The 22507-nt window shown below is 45.6% G+C and overlaps 1 long non-coding RNA gene across 1 annotated transcript; it reads left to right on the top strand.

Moving 5' to 3' along the window:
- The first annotated feature begins 9556 nt into the window (after positions 1-9556).
- Positions 9557-16964, top strand: LOC136576531 (uncharacterized). Its single transcript, XR_010786385.1, has 2 exons — positions 9557-10044; positions 16308-16964. It is a non-coding gene; the product is annotated as an uncharacterized lncRNA (long non-coding RNA).
- The last annotated feature ends 5543 nt before the right edge of the window (positions 16965-22507 follow it).

The following is a 22507-nucleotide window of genomic DNA, read 5'->3' as shown; positions in this document are numbered from 1 at the left end:
CTGAGATTCGCGCACGAGATTTGTGCACCGCGAGAAGCACATGACCACCATTCTTTTAAATGGAGTCATACGCAGAAGTGATGTTTGCTGCGATACGGGAAACAAATCGCTTTTTCCGGTATTGGCGACAGAATCTAACTGGCGTTTCTGACATGTGACACCATGTGCAGGTTGGCAGCACAGTGACCAGTGGCGAATATCCGCCACGTGTGGCCATCTAAGTGCGGCCCACAGTTTTCTCCCACCTACTACAGGAGGACGGCCGCTCTCACACAGGCGCATTACCGCGATGACCACAGCGTTTGGAACGCCACGGTGATCGCAGCATAACGCTCCCATTGACTACAGTGGGGCCTCACAGATACGTGTTAAGTGTCCAGTGCTGCCGTTTTTGAGCGTTATCTACTCTATTTTTCATCATTTAGCGCACCTCATCTCCCGAAAAAGAAAATAAATCGCAGAGTTTTGCCGCATCCATGTGTGAGAGCGGCTGAAGTGGAGGAGCTGCAACCAGATTCAAGACGTCTCCGCAGTGTGAGCGGCGCCCGCAGCCCCTCCTCTTGCACTATTTGGGATAAATCACGCTATTTCAGCTTTTCAAGGGGTTTTCCAACCATAAAATGGTAATTCTATGCGATGAATGACTGATCGCTGGCTGCAGGCGCAATAACCGTGCGGGTCACTCAGAAAGGAGTAATGGTCCAGTTATGGGGGCTGCTGCACTCTTATGGAGCTGGGACCCCCAGCTGTGTGCTTGGACACTGAGGCATGTACACATGGGGAGGGGCAGGCGGACACCTTGCTTCTGGCAATTACTGGTGGTGCCAGACCCCAGCAGAAGAGTGTTAGCACACTGGTCCAGCGGAGGACCGCGTGACACCCACGAGGAACTAACCTTCGTGCAAACAGCAGAGGCCGAGCTGCAGAGCTGCAGAGCTACAGCCGTGTGTACACAGCGAGGAGAGCGCCCCGCCCACACACCGCACAACTGCGCCACACACACAGGCCGCTCCTCGTGGAAGCGGAGGAGAAACACCACGTGACACCACATAACCCAATTGCACAGCTACGGACGCCATTTTGTAGAAGACCGCAGTTTACGCTGTTTTTCTCCCAGGGCCGCGGAGTCCGCGCTCTGCTGCCTGTATAGGAGCCGGCAGCAGTGTGTAGAGCAGTGCTCTGTGTGCTCTGCCAGCTGCACCCTGTACTTCTGTGGTGTCAGTGATGAGATTTCACACAGAATTCCATGCAGTGGAGATGAGTCCATAGTGAGCTCTGCCAGCTGCTGCCCCTCACATAACCTGCATGCTCCTTTAGGGCTTATTAAAAACATGCCTGTAGTTTTGTCCCATTATGCGGCTGTGAAAATCACGGCTACATAACGGGACGCAGCGAAACCATTGATGGTTCCCACTATCAGGACCCTCACACATTATGGCCTCCTGCCCACGGGCCGTATTTGCTGCAGATTTGTGCTGCAGACGCCAACCACGGATTCTGCAGCAAATATCCGCCTGTGGAGATCCGCTGCTTCTTAGACACAAGCGGAAATCAATTGCAATTTCTGCTTGCAGAGGAAAAATCGTAGCATGCTCCATTTTCATGCGGGCTCCGCACAAAGGACTTCCATTGAAGTCATTGGAAGCTGTCCGACCTGCGGCCCATCCGCTATGACGGCACAGGGTAAAAAATTGAAAAAAAATTACTGCGCATGTACAACGGCAAGCCGCCGGGTCCAACCGCAGTACAGAAAAGACGGCGGCTGAGCAGGTGCGCGCAGATGCCGCTGCTGCCAGTGACGGACTCCTCAGGTGGAATACGCCTCTGTTGTGTGCAGGGGGCCTAATACTACGTTATAGGGCGGGGCCTAATACTACGTTATAGGGTGGGGCCTTATACTATGTTATAGGGCGGGGCCTTATACTTCATTATAGGGCGGGGCCTTATACTTCATTATAGGGCGGGGCCTAATACTACGTTATAGGGTGGGGCCTAATACTACGTTATAGGGCGGGGCCTAATACTACGTTATAGGGCGGGGCCTAATACTACATTATAGGGCGGGGCCTATCTTACAGCTTCATTTTTCTTCAAACTCGCGCGCAATAGCACAGAGTATGTATAGTCAAAAAAAACAGTTAATGCTTTATCACACTCAATAGTAGCGGATGTAGTAGCGCATGTACCCATCCGTTTAACCCCTAAGGGCTCCTTCACACAAGCATGCAGTATAACGCAGCGTTTTACCGCTGTGTGACCCGACATATCGCCGTGTATGGCAGTGATTTTGGACTGCACATGACAACATATCACGCACGCTGTCATCCGCAGCCGTCCTGGTTTCATTTTTTCTTCTTTCACGCTTTTTCGCTAAGCGAAGTTGCACGTGTGTTGTTTATACACAATGTAATGGTATGTACAGCATTTATTACACACTCATAGAGGACAACAGGGCTCTATTGCTCGCAATACGCCGTAAAGGGCTTAAACACATGGGTGCGATTTTGTCCCGTTACACGGCCATGATAATCATGGCTGCATAAGGGGACGAACCAAAGCATAGATTCAATGGTTTCGTTTGCACTAGCAGGATTCCTGCATGTTAATACTACCGGGTTTCCCAAGAAACATTATTTTTTGCCCCAAAAGAGGCACAGTGTCTTATTTTCAGGAGGGGGGACCTTATACTCACCTGGTCCATGGCGTTCCGATGCTTCCCTATGGTCTTTGGTGGCGCTGTGGCAAACTGCATCCTCCCTGTCTGATATCTGAACTTCTTCCTGGTGACGGGGCTTTGAATACCCTGCCTCCAGCAAAGCGCGTGCTGAGTGGGGGTCACTATCATTGCTTGGGCTACTGTGTGGGAGTTACTATCATTGCTGGGGCTACTGCGTGGGCGTCACTATCATTGCTGGGACTACTGTGTGGGGGTCACTATCATTGATAGGGCTACTGTGTGGGACATACTATCATTGCTGGGGCTACTGTGTGGGGGTCACTATCATTTCTGGGACTACTGTATGAGGGTCTCTATCATTGCTAGGGCAACTGTGTGGGCATCACTATCTTTGCTGGGGCTACTGTGTAGGGTCACTATCATTGCTAGGGCTACTGTGTGGGAGTTACTATATTGCTAGGCTACTGTGTGGGAGTTACTATCCATGCTGGGGCTACTGTGTGGGCGTCACTATAATTGCTGGGACTACTGTGTGGGGGTCACTATCATTGATAGGGCTACTGTGTGGGAGTTACTATCATTGCTGGGGCTACTGTGTGGGGGTTACTATCATTGCTTGGGCTACTGTGTGGGGGTGTCTATCAATGCTGTGGCTACTGTGACGGGTCACTATTATTGCTGGGACTTTTGTAGAGGGTCACTATTACTTTTGGGGCTACTGTGGGGGGCACTATTATTACTGGGGCTACTGTGTGGGGGTCACTGTCATTGCTGGGGCTACTGTGAGGGGTCACTATCATTGCTGGGACTACTGTGTGGGAGTCACTATTATTGATAGGGCTACTGTGTGAGGGTCACTATCATTGCTAGGGCTACTGTGTGGGAGTTACTATCATTGCGGGGGCTACTGTGTGTGGGTCATTATCATTTCTGGGGCTACTGTGTGAGGGTGACTATCATTGCTGGAGCTACTGTGTGGGGGTCACTATCATTGATAGGGCTACAGTTAGGGGTCACTATTATTGCTGGGACTACTGTGGAGGGTCGCTATCATTCATAGGGCTACTGTGTGGGAGTTACTATCATTGCTGGGGCTACTGTGTGGGGGGTCACTATCATTTCTGGGACTACTGTATGAGGGTCACTATGATTGCTAGGGCAACTGTGTGGGGGTCACTATCATTGTTGGGGCTATTGTGAGTGGTCACTATTATTGCTGGGACTACTGTGGAGGGTCGCTATCATTCATAGGACTACTGTGTGGGAGTTACTATCATTGCTGGGGCTACTGTGTGTGGGTCACTATCATTTCTGGGGCTACTGTGTGGGGCTGACTATCATTGCTGGAGCTACTGTGGGGGGTCACTATCATTGATAGAGCTACTATGTGGGAGTTACTATCATTGCTGGGGCTACTGTGTGGAGGTCACTATCATTGATAGGGCTACTGTGTGAGGGTCACTATCATTGCTAGGGCTACTGTGAGGGGTCACTATTATTGCTGGAGCTACTATGGGGGGGGTCACTATTACTATTGGGGCCCCTGTGGGGGGCAGTATTATTGCTCGAGCTACTGTGAGGGAGTTACTATCATTGTTGGGGCTACTGCGTGGGCGTCACTATCTTTGCTGGGGCTACTGTGTGGGCATCACTATCTTTGCTGGGGCTACTGTGTGGGGTCACTATAATTGCTAGGGCTACTGTATAGGAGTTACTATATTGCTAGGCTACTGTGTGGGAGTTACTATCCATGCTGGGGCTACTGTGTGGGCGTCACTATAATTGCTGGGACTACTGTGTGGGGGTCACTATCATTGATAGGGCTACTGTGTGGGAGTTACTATCATTACTGGGGCTACTGTGTGGGGGTTACTACCATTGCTTGGGCTACTGTGTGGGGGTGTCTATCAATGCTGGGGCTACTGTGACGGGTCACTATTATTGCTGGGACTTTTGTAGAGGGTCACTATTACTTTTGGAGCTACTGTGGGGAGCACTATTATTACTGGGGCTACTGTGTGGGGGTCACTGTCATTTCTGGGGCTACTGTGAGGGGTCACTATCATTGCTGGGACTACTGTGTGGGAGTCACTATTATTGATAGGGCTACTGTGTGAGGGTCACTATCATTGCTAGGGCTACTGTGTGGGAGTTACTATCATTGCGGGGGCTACTGTGTGTGGGTCACTATCATTTCTGGGGCTACTGTGTGGGGGTGACTATCATTGCTGGAGCTACTGTGTGGGGGTCACTATTATTGATAGGGCCACTATGTGGGAGTTACTATCATTGCTGGGACTACTGTGGAGGGTCGCTATCATTCATAGGACTACTGTGTGGGAGTTACTATCATTGCTGGGGCTACTGTGTGTGGGTCACTATCATTTCTGGGGCTACTGTGTGGGGCTGACTATCATTGCTGGAGCTACTGTGGGGGGTCACTATCATTGATAGAGCTACTATGTGGGAGTTACTATCATTGCTGGGGTTACTGTGTGGGGGTCACTATCATTGATAGGGCTACTGTGTGAGGGTCACTATCATTGCTAGGGCTACTGTGAGGGGTCACTATTATTGCTGGAGCTACTATGGGGGGGTCACTATTACTATTGGGGCGCCTGTGGACTAATTAAGAAGTAAAGGGCCGTTTACATGGGACAATTATAGCTCAAAATTTGTTCAAATGAATAAAATTTAGCGATAATCTTCCCATCTAAGGGCAAAAAAGTCATTTACTATTTGTTATCGCTAACTTTCAGACAGCATGAAAACAATCACTGACTTCTCTCTGAGTGTAAATACTCCTCCCTCAGCGCTTCACATAAAAGGTAAAGTGCTGAGCGAGAAGCCCATACATGCAATTTGTAGCGCTGTCGCATCGCGAGAAAATCGCACGGTTTTGTTACCCGTGTGAAAGTTTTAAGCAGGTGTGTAAAAAAATGCTGAAAAGTAAGGCCCCCTGTCTACAGGTGTTGCGGTATCCCACAACGGAGATCCGGGAGCAGGAGCCGCAGACGAATCTCCGCCGGTCAGCCTACCTGACAGATAGGCTCACCGCGGAGAATCGCGGCAATTCGCAGCATGCTGCGAATTCCTGTCCGCAAGTGGAGAATCGCAATGATTCTCTGCTTGTGGACACGGGGACATAGCAACGCTATGGAAAGCTTCAGACGGCAGGATTCACCGGCGATTTACCGTGGACAGGGGGCCTAAGAATCCTTTTCAAAATGAGAAGGTGTCTGATTGAATCCAATATTTTCTTCAGCAGGACAACAACTCCAAATACACAGTCAATGTCATTAAGAACTATCTTCAGTGTAAAGTAGCACAAGGAGTGCTGGAAGTGATGATATGGCCCCCACAGAGTCCTAATCTTATCATCACAGATTCTGTCTTGGATTACATGAAGAGACAGAAGGATTTGAGCGAGCTACATTAACAGAAGACCTGTGGTTAGTTCTCCAAGATGTCTGGAACAAACTCCATGCTGAGTTCCTTCAATAACGGTGTGCAAGTGTACCTAGAAGAACTGATACTGTTTTGAAGGCAAAGGGTGGTCACACCAAATATTGATGTGCTTTATACATCAAACAGGCTGCACGAGAGCGAACAAGTTAGCGGTAACGTCACTTGCTCATTCAAATGAGAATCGGGCCGTCTATAAGAAACCTAACTTGATTACCCGAGGAATGTTCATCAATAGCAGATTGGGGGACGGCTGACACCCCAGGTGATGAGCTGTTTCTACAAACACACAACTCTGTACACTGTGCAGCAGCTTGGAATGGTTCTGCAGGCGCAGTCCAATTCTACATGCTTGCTCAGCAACCCTGGCGAACAGCTAATCAGTAGTAATGGCAGACCCCCACCAATTTGCTATTGAGGACCTATTCTGAAGATAGTTCATCAATAGTATAATCATGGAAAACCCCTTTAACTTTTATGGCTGAACAGCCTAGATAAGTCGATAACCTACATATATTGTGTCATAGGGTATTAGTGTATCTTGACGCCACCTGAAGTTGAGGTGGAGCCAAGATACTGCATGTTTGACAGAAAGTTGCTGCCCCCTGATCCTCATTGGCTGTTCGGCTGTTGGCATTCACAGGTCCTGTAGCCACCGGCGTCTGGCATGCATGGAGGAACCACTGAATCCACATCCTGGACCTCACAGCTCCTGTAGGCAGTGGGGCTCTGAGAATCGTGAACGCCAAAGTCCGGTCAGCAGCAGCGCTTTAGGCCGAACCGCGCCTAAAGCACGCCGTGCAGGAAGGAGACAGTGCCAGACTGAAGAGGGGACACCACTGACAGCGCTGACGACGGCTTGGCCCAGAGGGGGAACGCAAGGGAAAGGCAACTTTGCTGTGGGTGCAAGAGTGCCACCCAGGGACACCAGCGGCGAAGACAGTTACACCGCTACCAGGATCAGCAGCACAATACTATACTGCCGGTGGAGGGTGAGTAACACAGCAGCGGGGACTCCACTCAATGCGCTCCCGCCTGCTTCGGCCGCAGGGGGAGCGGCAGCGGGGCCAGGCAAGAGCAACGTGCCGTCTCTTATTATTTATGTCAGGGATGGAGGGTTAGGGTGAGGGGTCAGTGTAACAGTTAGGCTTATATGAAAAGTTAAAGCCTAACTGTGACACTTACCCCTCACCCTAACCCTCCCTCCCTGACATTAATCAAAAATCCCGACACGCTGCTCTCTGCCTCTACAACTGTGCTTAGTGAGCTGAAAGGACCTGCAGCCCATCCAGCTCTGCAGCAAATCAGCATCAGGGGGCGTCACCCCCTGTCAATCTTGACTCCACAAGGACTTCCTGATGGCATCAAGATACACTAATACTGTGTCATAGCAGGTTCTATAAATGTCAGATGGATCCATCGTGTGTACTGGGGCCCCAAACTCCTCTTAAAAGTAGCTTGTCTTTTTCCCACCAATTGAATAAACATGCAGGCTCAGTCAAGCATACAAGACCTCTATTGATTGTGTGGTGTTATGTTATTCGTGGTTTATTTGTGCTGTTAGATTTTTTTTCAATTAACCCCTGAATAGCCCCGTTAATATTGGGGTCTTTGTGAGTCATAGGCATTATGTTGGGTGTGTTTTGAGGATATGGCCTAGAAGCAAGGTCTCCTCTGTAATGGATTCGGGGTATATGTAAAACTTTGGTGTAGTACATGATTTGTAGTTCAGAAAATACGGGAAAAAAGGTTTGGCACTGTGTTAGCCAGTAGATCAAAGGGGGTTGTTCTCAGCAAGAAAAACCAAGTAATCTTGTAGATATACCTTTTTTATAACTAACAAAAATACATGATGTTAATGCGAGCTTTCAGACCTCACAGGAAGCTCGCTATAACATGATGTATTTTTGTTAGCCATTACAAGGTATCATATGTACAAGATTACTTGGTTTCTCTTGCTGAGAACAATCACACGTAGTTCAGAAAGAAATGCTAAGGAGGTTGACAACCCTGTTGGTCACCAATTGGCTGTCCTGGTAACATCCATGTATGACATCTCATTGCATTGCCAATGTAAGCAAAACACAGTGAGTGATTAAGGAAACAGCATAGAATTTAAAAGGCAAGTGCATTAATCCTTAAGGCCGTCTGTCCACGAGCGTTGCGATTTTCCGCCGCAGGAGAGCATTTTGTCACCACGATTTTCCGCTCGTGTACATCAGGCTGCGCTTTCAAAAGTTATCCTATGGAAAGCGTTCATTGTGTTACCAGTGGATTATCGCCGCGGGTAACGCAGTGAAATATTGCCCATGGACAGGAGGCCTAACAGAGTTTTTCATAAATGTAACCAGCAGTTGTGCAAAAGTCTCATTAAAGAGAAAATAATAAATATTTGACAATTTAATATTGCAAAGAAACTATAAAATAGAATAGCAAATACTTGTATTCCCCATAAAATAATCCCAGAGCACGTTATCTTCTGTATTGTGCCGTTCCCGTTACTGCTCCTGGAAATATATTAATAAATTGACAACTGGGTGTTACCATTGCCCTTGTCTATGGTGAGGTGTCCATACACACAGGCACACCCTGTTGATAAGTGGAATGGTAAGCCCAACAAAGTAGAGTTATATGAAAAGGTAATCTACTCTTGACACTTTAAGGTTAATATAAAGTTTTACTAAGGGCTTATTCAGACGTGCGTATATTGGACGGGTTTTCACGGCCTTCTGATATGCGCTGTCCCTCCCACTCACCGGCTCTCTGCCCCTTGTCCATGCCAGCAATGGGAGTGGGCAGGACAGAGCAGAGCTTAGCTCCGGCCCTGTCCTGCCCACTCCCATTGCAAACGAAGGACTGGAGGAGAGAGACAGAGAGCCAGTGAGGGCGAGGGAAGGGGGAACTGCTTAGATGGGAGCGTATATCAGCCAGGTGTGAAAACCTGACAGATATACGCTCATGAGAATAAGCCCTAAAACACGCCAGAAGAGAAATCTAAAAGGCAGAAACAGAAAAATACCGTTTAGCTGCAGGCTGCGCTATTTGTTCTGGTGAAAAACTAACAAGATGAACAGAAAGATTTCTACTTGTTTTCCATTGTTTAAAAACCCCATTGAAAAAAACTGATCTGTTTATTTCTGTTTTAAATCCGTTTCTACGCTCTAAAAACAGAACAGAAAGACTGAATTATAGCTGACGCACTCAGGGTCCATTTAGACCTGCTGATCTATCGTTTTGTGAGGGTTATGAACATGAAAACTTATATATGTATACATTTCATCCATCTGTGATATACGTTTCCGGAGGCTTTAGGCCTGAATTGTATACATTAAATGCTTGTACATTTAGGTTAGTACTTAATTACATTAAGTAGAGGTGTAATCTTAAATGTCCATCATGTCTCCAAAATCCTCTTTATCTTTTGTTTACAAAGGTTGTGAGGAATGCTTTGATCATTGTCTGCTGTCTAGGTAGGGCATATGATTGAAAAGGTAGATTGGAATCAAGACACCAGACAAGAAGTCTATGTTTAACCAGTAAAGCAGGTCGACCTTTGTATAACAGTTCAACCTCTGTAACACTAGCCTTTGATTCGGACGACACTTGGATACGCCTACTTATTTTTGTATAAGAATAAGACAATGTACACAATAAACTCAGATTGCTCTAAGACACGACCGTGATGCCTGTGTCTATTGCTTTCTCACGGTGGCCGCCATAACCACCTCTGATTTGGAGCCCCACAGCATATTAACGTAACATGGATTTATCCCTAACATTAATTGGCGCCCGAACGCGGGGCTTGATGGAACAAGAGGACCACCTACACCTCGAACCCCCCCGGACCCAGATGGGATAAGGAGCCACTCGTAACCACGGATTGACAAAAACTGCGCAGTAAGGTAAGGTTTTATCTTGCCACAATCTATCCGTGTTTCCTGGCTGCTCCTTTCCTGTCCGAGGGGTAAGAAGTGCATGCCTCTTATAAATCTTCAAGCTTTTAAGAATCCATATGGTGGGCTGAATATGCTGTGCGGGTGTTTAACTGTTATTGTCTTTATTCGTTACTTTGCATGGTCAGTGTACAGAATATGATACCCTATTGCCAATCTCTGGAAGGCATGGTATAAGTTATACCAGGGAAGCCTAAAGTATTCAGGGGATAAAACCCCTGATGGGATCCTCTTATAAACATAAGAGAAGTAGTAGAGACGAGGTAAAATATGCAGGGTGAGGAAGTACAGAATATTAAACCCTCTTGCCGATCTCAGGAAGGCATGGTATAAATTGTACCAGGGAAGCCTAAAATTTTCAGGGGATAAAATCCCTGATGGGAGCCTCTTATAGGTATAAGAGAAGAAGTTGAGACGGGGGGAAATAAGCAGGGTTGGGAAGTACCGACACTTTTAGACAAGTGAGGAAGTACTGACACTTAAAAAGTAGTAACTGACATGCAAATGTTTTTGTCTTTATGTGTGTGTATAAATGGAAGGACCTGTATGAGAGTTAGACTGTGTTATATGGTGTATACTGTCCGGTAACCAGAAACGAAATGAAGCAAAAATGACCAAATGCTGAACCAGACCACAGGGGGTGGAGCTAGGTGATGTAAGGAGATGGGAGGGAAGAACAATAGGAACAGGTCTTGCTCCACCCTCCACACAGTCCAGCCTAGGTGAGAAGTGTGTCTCCATTTTAAGTGGATGTTGGTGTATATATATGTATATTGTGGTAATGTATAGAGTGAAGGTCACTCTTAGACTCCATGTTAAGTCTCTCACTTGAACAAATGGAGTGACCAAAGGAGGGGCATCTAATTTTATTCCTGAGACTAGTTGTGTGAGATAATAGCCCAGGATTACCACAGTGTATATATGTATATACAGATTCGTGGAATATGTGGAATTCAAAAATATTGAGTTGTGTTAATTTGAATATTATTGAATTAAGATATTAATATGAGATAATTGTGTATTTGAAACACCTGATAAGTACTTTAGTCAAATTAATAACAAAAGTTCTATTTAAAGTGTAATTCATTTTCAATTAACAACAGTATTTTATTTGAAGAGTGTATAAAGAAAATAATAATAAAAATAATAAGCCTCTTGGTATACATAAGCCGCCAGCCATTGGCCATACTGCTGGTAAAGAGGATAAGGTGTGAAAGATAGCTAAAGAAATTGGTACATGAATATTGGTCCCCATCCCACTTATTAGGGTCCCAATCAACTACAGTATGAACCTTTTATAGTGTCTAACTCTCTTTAAAGCGTAATTTGAACTAAGTCTTGCTCCTTGCAGCAATACATAAATGGCGCTGTGAACAGGATTACGCAGAGAGTAATACACTAGTTTGTTTTAAAGGAAAATTTTGATAAACTGATAGTTGAAGAATTTCTTGTGATAATCTGGCATAGTGTGAAAATGTCGCCTTTTAAGAAAATCCGCAATAGTACAAAAATGTCGGTAGCTAAGAACAAAGAAGTATCTGATGAATTGTCAGTTATCGCAGGGTGGAATAAAGCACCTTATAGTGTATTGGCCGCTGAGTGGTCGCAGTGTGGTGAATATCAGTATGTGGGTAGAAATGGGCATAAGTTGTATTGTGTTTGTCATTGGGTAGCCTATTCTGAGCGAATTGTGTAAAAACCGCGGTACTAAGAGTTTTTCTTATCTATACATAATTCGCTCATTATTGGAAGTCTGGTGTACAGTAAATACAATCCCAGTATCTACTTCACATATATACTTATATACTTATCAGTCTGTGTATGAGTTAATGAAAAAACCCTCTTAGTGAGTGTGAATTTGCAGTTTTGTAAGGTGGGGGCAAGTGTATTACATTCTGGGTTAATCTTAAATAGACAGCCCAGGTTATTTACACACAATAGAAGATGTTTACAGGCAGTGGAACCTGTTATACAGCTTTTGCTATCTGTCTGGAGAAGTTTCTCTGTAGACTAGAGGGCCTACTTGTCTTTGCAAAGAAATGTGAATTGAGAATTGGTTATATTTGGCTGCACAGGAAAAAGCCCCTATGTTGTATTATATTAAATATATATATACTGTTCAATAGCTAAAAATGAAATGAGAAAAGAATTCAAAGCACAGGTATATAATGTTCTCTCATTGTGGGGTCAGTTCCCTCTTCCACCTTCACCCCCTCCTTCATCTCAATTCCAACCGTCTCCTCCCCCACCCTATGCCAAGTCATCCACTCCAAGGTCAAACATTGGACTGGAGGGATGGACCTGCTGGCATTGTGGACAACAGAACCCGGATTGGAGAGAGAGCTGCCCTGCTTGCGGAGCTCCTCGGTGCAAACCGGTTATGCCTATGCTCACTAGATCCTAGGCTAGTGAGTGGAAGCATGAGAAGGAGGACAAGGAGGAGATGCAGGAGTATATGTAAAACAGGGAAGGCAGCGGGAACGATAATCTAAAATTATGTGAAAAACTATTGTGGCACACATTGGGATTAAATTAAACATAGAGAATTGAGAAGTGGTAAAATATTTTTAATTTGTCTGGAACATTGGGAAAAAGAAAAACAAAAATTTGAGAGAATCCTCCTTGTCTCTTTTTAATATCACACAAAGAGAAGGATGAAAGTGTAAAACAATTCTATGCCCGCCTTCAACAACATTAGTCAGATCTGGGGTATAGGGGCATAGAAAAGATGGGCAAACATGTACTTAGTATGGCCTTTGTAGAAGGTCTATTGGAATCCCTAAGGTCATAGATAATAAACCAGAGTGGAGACAGTTTGAATCTCTGGCCCTTTTTCAGACAAAAGGGCATTTATGTAAAGCTAAAAGAAAAAAAAATGCTTGGACAGTCCTGCTACAAGGAATGCAGAATTCTCCAAACATGTACAACCAGGCATTCCAGTCTGTCCTGCAGGCTTGGACTCCGCCTGAGGGGACTGTGCTGTTGCAGTATGTTAATGACCTTCCGCTTTGTGCTGAGGATCTGAAACATGTCAATCTGCATCCATTTCTCTTCTAAAAAAAAATTTTTTTTTTAGCAGAAAATGGCTGCAAGGCTTCAAAGGAAAAATTACAGCTTTGTAAACAAAAGGTTGTGTTTCTAGGCCATTGCCTAGCTCAAGGGACCAGACATCTCACAGAAGAACGCAGGGCTGCAGTTCAAGCCATTTCTGTATCTTCTTCTGCTGCCAAACTTCGCACCTTTTTGGGACTTGTCTCATACTGCCGTCCCTGGCCTTTCATGCGACAGCAGTATTGATGCAAAAACATGGAGGACGTCCACGGCCACTTGGGTATTACTCCATGAGATTGGATCCGGTAGCTCGAGGAGCCCCCTCCTGTGTCTGTGCGGTGGCAGCAGTACAAGTAATGGTTGACAAGTCTTCTGAGTTGGTCCTGAACTACCCCCTCCCTAGTGGTTCTCACCCCTCATGACATCCAGAGTATACTCACTCAAGTACAACCTAAACATCTGTCTCTAGCTCGTCAAATAAGGTTGCAATGTGCTTTGCTCATGCCCCCCCTTTAATATTTCTTTTCAATGGTGAACCCGGCTACTCTTCTTCCAATCGAGTATCCTGTTTCAAATGGGGGAGGGGGAGGCATAGGTGATCAAATGGGGGAGGGGGAGGCATAGGTGATCAAATGGGGGAGGGGGATGCATAGGTGATCTATGTATTACAGATCAGCTATTTTTAAAAATTTTTGCAAATAAGAACGTGATCTATTTGGAATAGAATATCAGCATGATTGTCTAGCATTGATGCAACAAGAAAGTTTAAGTTTTAAAGGGTTATTGAAACCCCTTGTTAATACATATTTTGAGTTGTATTTTATAGATGGTACCAGGGTGATTGACGACTCCACACCAGATGTTCACACAACAAGATCTCTAAAAGCAGAATGCCTCCGCATGTCTCAGTACAAGAAGCGGAACTGAAGGCCCTCACTGAGGCGTGTAGAGTGACAGAAAGTAACCATTTACACTGACTCCTGGTATGTATTCGGCATAGATCATGGTTACGGCCCAATATGGAAGGCCAGACACTTTTAAACTTCTGTAGGACAACCCATTAAGAATGGTGTAGCAGTACAGAACCTTATGAAAGCCCTACTCCTACCAGACAAAGTAGCAATCCTGAAGGTGAAAGCTCATACTAAAGCCAACAGTGCAGAAGCAAAAGGCAACACCCTAGCAGACTTCAACGCAGACAGCGGCCCTCAAGCCGTGGAAGAAAGAAGAAAAGAAGATACTGACTGCACAAGTCAGATACTATGATTTGGACTTTGATAAAAATTTGAACATTGATGTACTAAAGACATTACAGTCACAAGCCAGCAAAGAAGAAAAAGATAAATGGACTAATATGGGAGCAGTAGAACAGGGTGGCGTATGGCAAACAGTCAGTAACTTGCCTACCACGATCCCTGTACCCCATGATGGCCCAGCTGATCCATGGAAAGACTCACCTATCGAAGGCAGCTATGTTACCTACGCTTGAGAGAGAAAGGGTTGCCCCCTGGATTCTCTGTAGCTGCTACATCATTTGTCCAATTTTGCATGAGCTATGCCATAAGCAACAGGGCAGAAGTAAATTGACCACAAAGGCACTTGCCAGGACCACTCTACCCATTTCAGGGATTGCAAATTGACGACATTCAGCTCCCACGTGTTGGGAAGTATGAATATGTGCTTGTTGTTGTTGATGTTTTTCAGGTTGGAGGCGTACCCTGTTACAAAAGTAAATGAGCAGGTAACCGAAAAGAAGCTCATGAATAAGGTAATCTGCAGATACGGGGTACCAGAGGTAATCAAGTCAGATAGAGGTACACATTTCACAGGTGAAATAATGCAACACTTCATGTCTGCCCTGGGTAACTCCCAGGCATTTGACACCCCTTATCATCCACAAAGAGCCAGAAAACCATTGTGCATTATAATATTTCTCTTCAGGCAATGAAACCCTGCACCAGAGGAAAACGAAAATGGTATGATACCCTATTAGGGGGAATTGGTACAGGTGTAGGAGTTCTGAACTCTATAGATTTAGAGGTGATGAAGAATAAAATGGCTGGGGTAGGACAGGATGTTTCTAGATTGATAAATGTTCAGGCACAATGCATGCCTTCCTTGTTCCTCCCCCGATGTCTTGCATTAGGATATGATAAGGATGTATTAACGCTTTTTTAATCTGGTTTTGCGGTTTAAAAGGATTTGTTTGTAAATATGAGTAAATTCATGAACTATACACAATGTAGCCTGCAATATGTATATATGATTCACGAGAGGGACAAAGCAGTCAGATGTGATGACAAATAATGAAAAATTGTGGAGAAATATTCTCAATAATGTAATTCCAGTAGCATCTTGGATACGGCCCGGGGCTGATGGTGTAGAATGCTCTGATGAGTATAGCACTGGGGAAATGATTTTATGATGTAAAGGACACAAGCCTGATGTGTAAGTCTGTAGTACTACCTGTGGTGTTCGGACCGCCTCTATATGCTTTACAATATTGGTTGCCCAAGTTCACAGGTATGATGATTTATAGTGAAAATAAAACCCATGGTATAGAGAACTGTGAAGAAACACTGGATGGCCTAGTATGCGGACGGAGTACAGCCGCATATGAGCCATGTTTCCTGCAGCCTTCAGTCAGCATATGTGATTGGACGGTGCTACCTGCGTCTTTCCATATGCTGATAGAAGTTGGCCCCCAATATATATGCTTTGTTACCAACCAAACTAAAACCACCAGTATGTATAATCTCACCACTCCATTGTCTGGATGTTTACAGAACATATCGGTGATACATTGGTTTACAGAAACTTACACCTTTTTGCCAGATGCTGAAGCAACATTAAGGTACTACTGGCACCCAGATGCTATCCCTATGACAACTCTGACTGTATCCTTGGGTAGAATTGTAAGACTAATGAAAGACACTGAACACCTTCAAAAGAATTTGGATGTTACTAACCTCTCCCTTATGGAATTAGAAAAACATGTATGGGTAGGAGATAAGTTGGTCAGCATAGGTACTAAGATCCAGGTAGACACAGAGTATAACTGGTATGATATTTTTACTGGATGGTCACCTACAGCAGGAAAAGATGATGGATTTTATGTTTCACCCATTACTAATACTGTTTCTTTTGTTCATTCTTTTGAGTGTTTGCAATTTATGGACATTCTGTGGGATACGGAGACAAGCAAATTATCTGGAATCGCTCCCTCTACGATATCGTTAAAACAGTCATACGTAAAAGAGCAACAACAGTGGGGATCCGGCGAAGAGGATAGAAAGACCGGCAAGGGTGGCTTAGCACCCTTGATAGTACCACTACAAAGGCTCTTTTCAAGATGGACTGTTTCCAAATGGGGGACTGTGAGGGTTATGAACATGAAAACTTATATATGTATACATTTCATCCATCTGTGATATACGTTTCCGGAGGCTTTAGGCCTGAATTGTATACATTAAATGCTTGTACATTTAGGTTAGTACTTAATTACATTAAGTAGAGGTGTAATCTTAAATGTCCATCATGTCTCCAAGATCCTCTTTATCTTTTGTTTACAAAGGTTGTGAGGAATGCTTTGATCATTGTCTGCTGTCTAGGTAGGGCATATGATTGAAAAGGTAGATTGGAATCAAGACACCAGACAAGAAGTCTATGTTTAACCAGTAAAGCAGGTCGACCTTTGTATAACAGTTCAACCTCTGTAACACTAGCCTTTGATTCGGACGACACTTGGATACGCCTACTTATTTTTGTATAAGAATAAGACAATGTACACAATAAACTCAGATTGCTCTAAGACACGACCGTGATGCCTGTGTCTATTGCTTTCTCACGGTGGCCGCCATAACCACCTCTGATTTGGAGCCCCACAGCATATTAACGTAACATGGATTTATCCCTAACAGTTTGAACGAGTGAACAATGTCAGAGTTCGCTGGGACAGCCTAGTTATACCGGCAGATACATCGTTGGCTCATTCAAACGGGAAATCATTCAGTCATTTACATTCACTGTATAAGTGAATGAGAACGGCTGAACGGTCAGCATTGAAATCAAATGATTAGTGAACGAGCCAACAATGATTTTTCGGCCTGCATGAGATGAATAAAGAATGAAAAGCAAACAATTTATTGTTCATCTTTGGCTGCATTTACACTGAAGAATTATTCATTTTTGCTAGTTTTAACGATTTTTTGAGCGATAATTGTTCTGTGTAAAAGGGCCTTTATGCAGATGTCAACTGACCCCTAAGCCCGCCTGCAGACGGGCGGGTCGGATCCGGCGGCGAGAATTCTCGCCGTGGGACCCAACCCAAGCGTCTGCAGGGACCAGCGCGTACTCACCCGCGCCCGCCGGCTCCGGCTGTTTGATGTGCCGGCTTGCCGGGAAGCCGGCGCATGCGCAGACCAGAGCTGGCGGTGGGTGAGTGATATTTCATAAATAGAGCATGCGGCGATTTGTTTGCCGCGCGATATTTCGCGCGGCCAAATCGCGGGCGTTTGTTAATGCAATCCTATACAGGCTTCCAGCAGCGGAAATTCCGTGGGAAATCCCGCCGCGGAATTTTCGCTTGTGTGCAGGGGGCCTAACTCAAATAATTTCCAAGTTAGTTGGCTTTACGGGTGCTTACAGATACGGTCTTACTTGTGTAATCAACGGGGGCGTGAATGAGCGGGCCCCCTACTCTTTGGGCCCCTACAGCACCTGCATGCCTACCTGTCTGGAGGTACGAAACTTTCACCAAAAGAACAAATCTCACAACGCAGGTGACAATCTAAAGACTTAGAGCATTTCACCATTTAGAGAGGTTTAACAGCAAAAGTTCTGACAGTCCAAAACTCTTCTGATACACATTGAAATTCAGTGTAGCAGTAAAAAAAAGTCCATGAGCAGCACAGATAATTGTTCATGTGTCAGAACCTCAGCTGGTAAAGTGTATACCTGTAAGGCCTAGTTCACAGGAGCGCATCAGAGGCTGTTATAGTAATAATATATGTTTCTTACATCAGGCTAGGCAAACATATATATCTACCCTCTTAATAAGTAGCTGGCAGTGGTTAACGTGCTCGATACTATACACCGGTGTGTGCAAGCAGCATGTTGTAATAAACCCACCCCCCTTCCATCTTTCCCAGAGAAAAACTATCTTGAGAGCGCTTTGGGGCCCCCACCACTGATGAGGAAAAGCTACTTAGATAATGAGCACAGTATAAGTTTGGTTTCTTCTATGGCTGCTTGTCCACGGGCGATAGTTCATTCCGTTATCCGTGGCGATAATCCGGCCTGGGTAACGCAGTGAACACTTTCCATAGCGTTGCCATTGAAAGCGCAGCCCCGACGTCCACGAGCGGAGAATTATAGTGATTCTCCGCTTGCAGGATTCAAATGGTGGTATGCCGCGGTGAGCCTGTCAGATAGGCTCACCACAGAGACCTGACAGCGCTCCCCCTGCTCCCCCGCGGCGGAATATCGCTAGTGATATTCCGTCACGGCTGTGGACAGGGGGCCTTAGTTAGAGATGACGTGTTTGGAAGCGGCATACACCTTGGATCATTAACATATGTTAATCAAACTAAGCAAATCATGAGTTTTTATGACGTTGCAGGTGTGTATTTTCATTACTGCACGATTTCCACTATATCTGCTAAGGTTAATGAGGTTAAGAATAAACCAGAAGTGTACTGATGGTTGACCAAGCGTGTCACACTCACATACCTTGTATGCATGCTACTTCTCATTATAATTAATTTGCAGCAGACGATGAATTCAGCTGGAGTATGATATTATTCCCATAACAAGGCGCACACAGAAAGCGCTTCTATTAGAACCAATGGTTTCCTATAGAATTGTTCAGATGAAGGAATTTTAGACACGCTAAATCCTCGCACCAATCAAAGATAGGACATGCGAGTGCGAGGTCACATCTAAGCTCCGTGGTACGAGGAAAGATAGGACCTGACGGATCTTTGGTGTGTGCTTTCCATACACTCCTATGGGAGCTGGATGACACGCACCTCAGATCGCGTGAACAGGCTAATGCAAATAGCTGGAATTCACCTGTTCAAGTGATCTTTAGTGCACTATAGGCGTGATCTTTTAACGCGCCTATACTGCGCGCAAACAGCGCTCGTGTGAACGAGCCCTAAAAGTCCTTTTTTTCTGGTATTGTGGATAACGATGATGTAGAAGACCTGGAGGCAATTGTTATTGGTTCCCCATCACAGGGAACCAATTCACTTACAATTCACTTACTCCTAATTCTTATCTTTTAGAATTTGTAATTATTTCTTTTTATACATTTTTAAAAATTTAATTAAAACTATTTTTGCATTTTTATTTAGTCCCACTAGGGAATTTGAAGTTGTGATCACTTGTAGTATATTCTACAATACTTCAGTATTGCAGTATATAATACTTCTCAACGTTTCCTATTATTAAGCAGGGCGTGATACACATCCCTCTCTAGGTTCCATGCTGCCATGACAACTCACTGGCCTCCAACAATCGAGCTATAGGGAGGGCTTTTGTACCTTAAGGACCAGACACTTTTTGGGATTTTACCCATTGTGATAGACATGATGATTAGTCAGTGTAAAATGTCTATCGATTTGTACTAAACTAGACGTATTATGTGTGTTTTGTGACTTCAGCATAATGTGGAACTCTGCTGCATAAGGAAAGAGTTAAATCACAGTGTTATATGTTATTGCTTGTATTCAATACTGAGTGTTTCCCCAGTCCTTTCCCATCCCCCACACAGAAACTTCTCCATACTAACTTCTGCAACAAAGAGATACATGCGGTCAAAAACTGAAAGTAATAGAACAAAGGACAAATGAGACACACAGTGGACTACGGAGAGGGGTGGGGGATTCTATATGATCCGACAAATGAGAATCCTATATGTTACTGATGTAATCTGTTGCACGCCCATTAAAGGGCAGGTGTTATGTCTTGCAATAAAAGGGGCTGTCTGGGTGTTTCTCTCCAGAGCCATTTTGGATATGAGACTGATAGCTTGTGTCTGATCTGGTCGATGATGTGTGCACACTATACAATTTGGAAGCTACAAAATACCCCGAAACCTGCTGGAGAAAACCATAATCCAGATCACCATGTGGTGGTTTAACTGCGCTATTTTGTTTTCTTCAGCTACCAAAATTATTTTTGGGTTTCGTTTTTTTCCATGACGCATAGGGCTATTTTTTTAATATCCTTTTTCACTGGCTTTTTTACCGCTTTTAGTTTTATAGAGGGTAAAAAAAAGATCTTTTTTAAATTTATAGTGGTTTAATTTTTAAATTTGTATTTTTACGTTAAATAAAGTACAGGAATGTGCTCCTGAGGCTGGATTCACACGAACGTATATCGGCTCGGTTTTCACGCCGAGCCGATATACGTCGTCCTCATCTGCAGGGGGGAGGAGGCTGGAAGAGCCAGGAGCAGTGCTCTGAGCTCCCGCCCCATCTCTGCCTCCTCTCCACCCCCTCTGCACTATTTGCAATGAAAGGAGGTGGGACAGGGGCGGGGCTAAGTTCCGCGAATTAGCCCCATCCCACCTCTTCCCATTGCAAATAGTGCAGAGGGGCGGAGAGGAGGCAGAGAGGGGCCGGGAGCTCAGAGCACTGCTCCTGGCTCTTCCAGCCTCCCCCCCTGCAGATGAGGACGACATATATCGGCTCAGCGTGAAAACCCAGCCGATATACATTCGTCTGAATCCAGCCGCAGGGTGCATTCACACGAACGTATATCGGCTCGGTTTTCACGCCGAGCCGATATACGTTGTCTCTCTCTGCAGGGGGGGGGGAGGATGGAAGAGCCAGGAGCAGGAACTGAGCTCCCCCCCCTCTCTCTGCCTCCACTCCGCCCCTCTGCACTATTTGCAATGAGAGGAGGCGGGACGGGGGTGGGGCTAAGTGGGACGAATTAGCTCCGCCCCCGTCACGCCTCTCCCCATTGCAAATAGTGCAGAGGGGAGTAGAGGAGGCAGAGAGGGGGCGGGAGCTCAGTTCCTGCTCCTGGCTCTTCCAGCCTCCCCCCCCCCTGCAGATGAGGAAGACGTATATCGGCTCGGCGTCAAAACCGAGCCGATATATATCGTGTGAATGCAGCCTTACTTTGTTTCAGAGGTTCTGATATATAATTTGTACAGTTTGGGACAACAGGGCGCATAGGGTGACTGTTGTTTGGTGTCGGTGGTGGGTCATTTTCTTTTTTATTCTGTTATTTTTTTAACTTATTTTTGTAGCTATTTTTTTTTAAACATTTATGTCCCCCATGACATCATATAAGACCTCTTGACATCCATAGGAGAATAGTCACTAACAGAGCCGATGAGGGTCTGCTAGTACCCTACAGCTTTGCCTTGACAGGGGGTACCTGGCGGTCTCATGATCGCCGGATTGCATAGCGGAAATACCACTTCCACTGTCTCTCTTTAGTACATAGTGCTCATTGAGCGCTATGTAGCCTGGAAAGGAGAAGGCAGAAGCAGTTCTACCTTCTCCTTCAGGTCCACAGCTGTAACAGCCGAGAACCTGACTGGCCGCTGCTTGATTGCAGGAGCTTTAGGACTCCTATCCACGGACAATAGTGCATTGTGTTACTCGCGGTGATAATCCAGCCACAAGTAACGCAGTGCACACTTTCCATAGTGTTGCTATGGAAAGTGCAGCCCCCTATCCACGAGCGGAAAATCCTAGCAATTCTCTGCTCACGGGACTCAAATCGCGGCATGCTGCGATTTGCCGTGATTTTCCGCGGTGAGCCTATCTGTCAGATAGGGTCTTCACAGAGTACTGTCAGTCCTCTCCCCTGCTCCCCGGCAGCGGAATATCGCTAGTGGACAGGGGGCCTCAATCCTGTACCGTACTTCTGCTATTGGCTGAGATTAAAGGGGTTTTCCAGGGAAATACTACTGATGATCTATCCTCAGGAGGTATTAGTGTATCTTGATTCCACCGGAAGCTAGGGGTTTGACAGGTGGAACGCCCCTATCACACCCCTAGCTCCCGATTGTGTCAAGAGACAAAGGTCCTAGGTGCACAGTGTATATTGCTTGTTGGCGGATTTCGGTGAAAAATAATCCTCACCGTAAGCCAGCAGGGCCGGCAAAAAGTAAGCGCTGGTGGACTGTGATGTCTCCCTGCTGCAGGAAGGATGAGGGAAGATCGATGGATGGCGGCTTTGTCTTATGTTTCGGTGGCCAGCTAGCTGCTGCGAGCATCTCGGCCCCTGTGTGCTCCCTTAAGGTGGCTGCCCCGCGCACACCTAGTGGGCATGTGTCGCCGCCGCAGAAGAGGATCGTGCTGCGGTCCGGTGGTGCACTCCGATTGCTCCTCTGCTT

This window comes from Eleutherodactylus coqui, chromosome 1 (genome assembly GCF_035609145.1).
Source record: "Eleutherodactylus coqui strain aEleCoq1 chromosome 1, aEleCoq1.hap1, whole genome shotgun sequence".
NCBI classification, from domain to species: domain Eukaryota; kingdom Metazoa; phylum Chordata; class Amphibia; order Anura; family Eleutherodactylidae; genus Eleutherodactylus; species Eleutherodactylus coqui.
The sequence above is the reverse complement of the archived record's forward strand: the minus strand, read 5'-3'. Positions and strand labels throughout refer to the sequence as shown.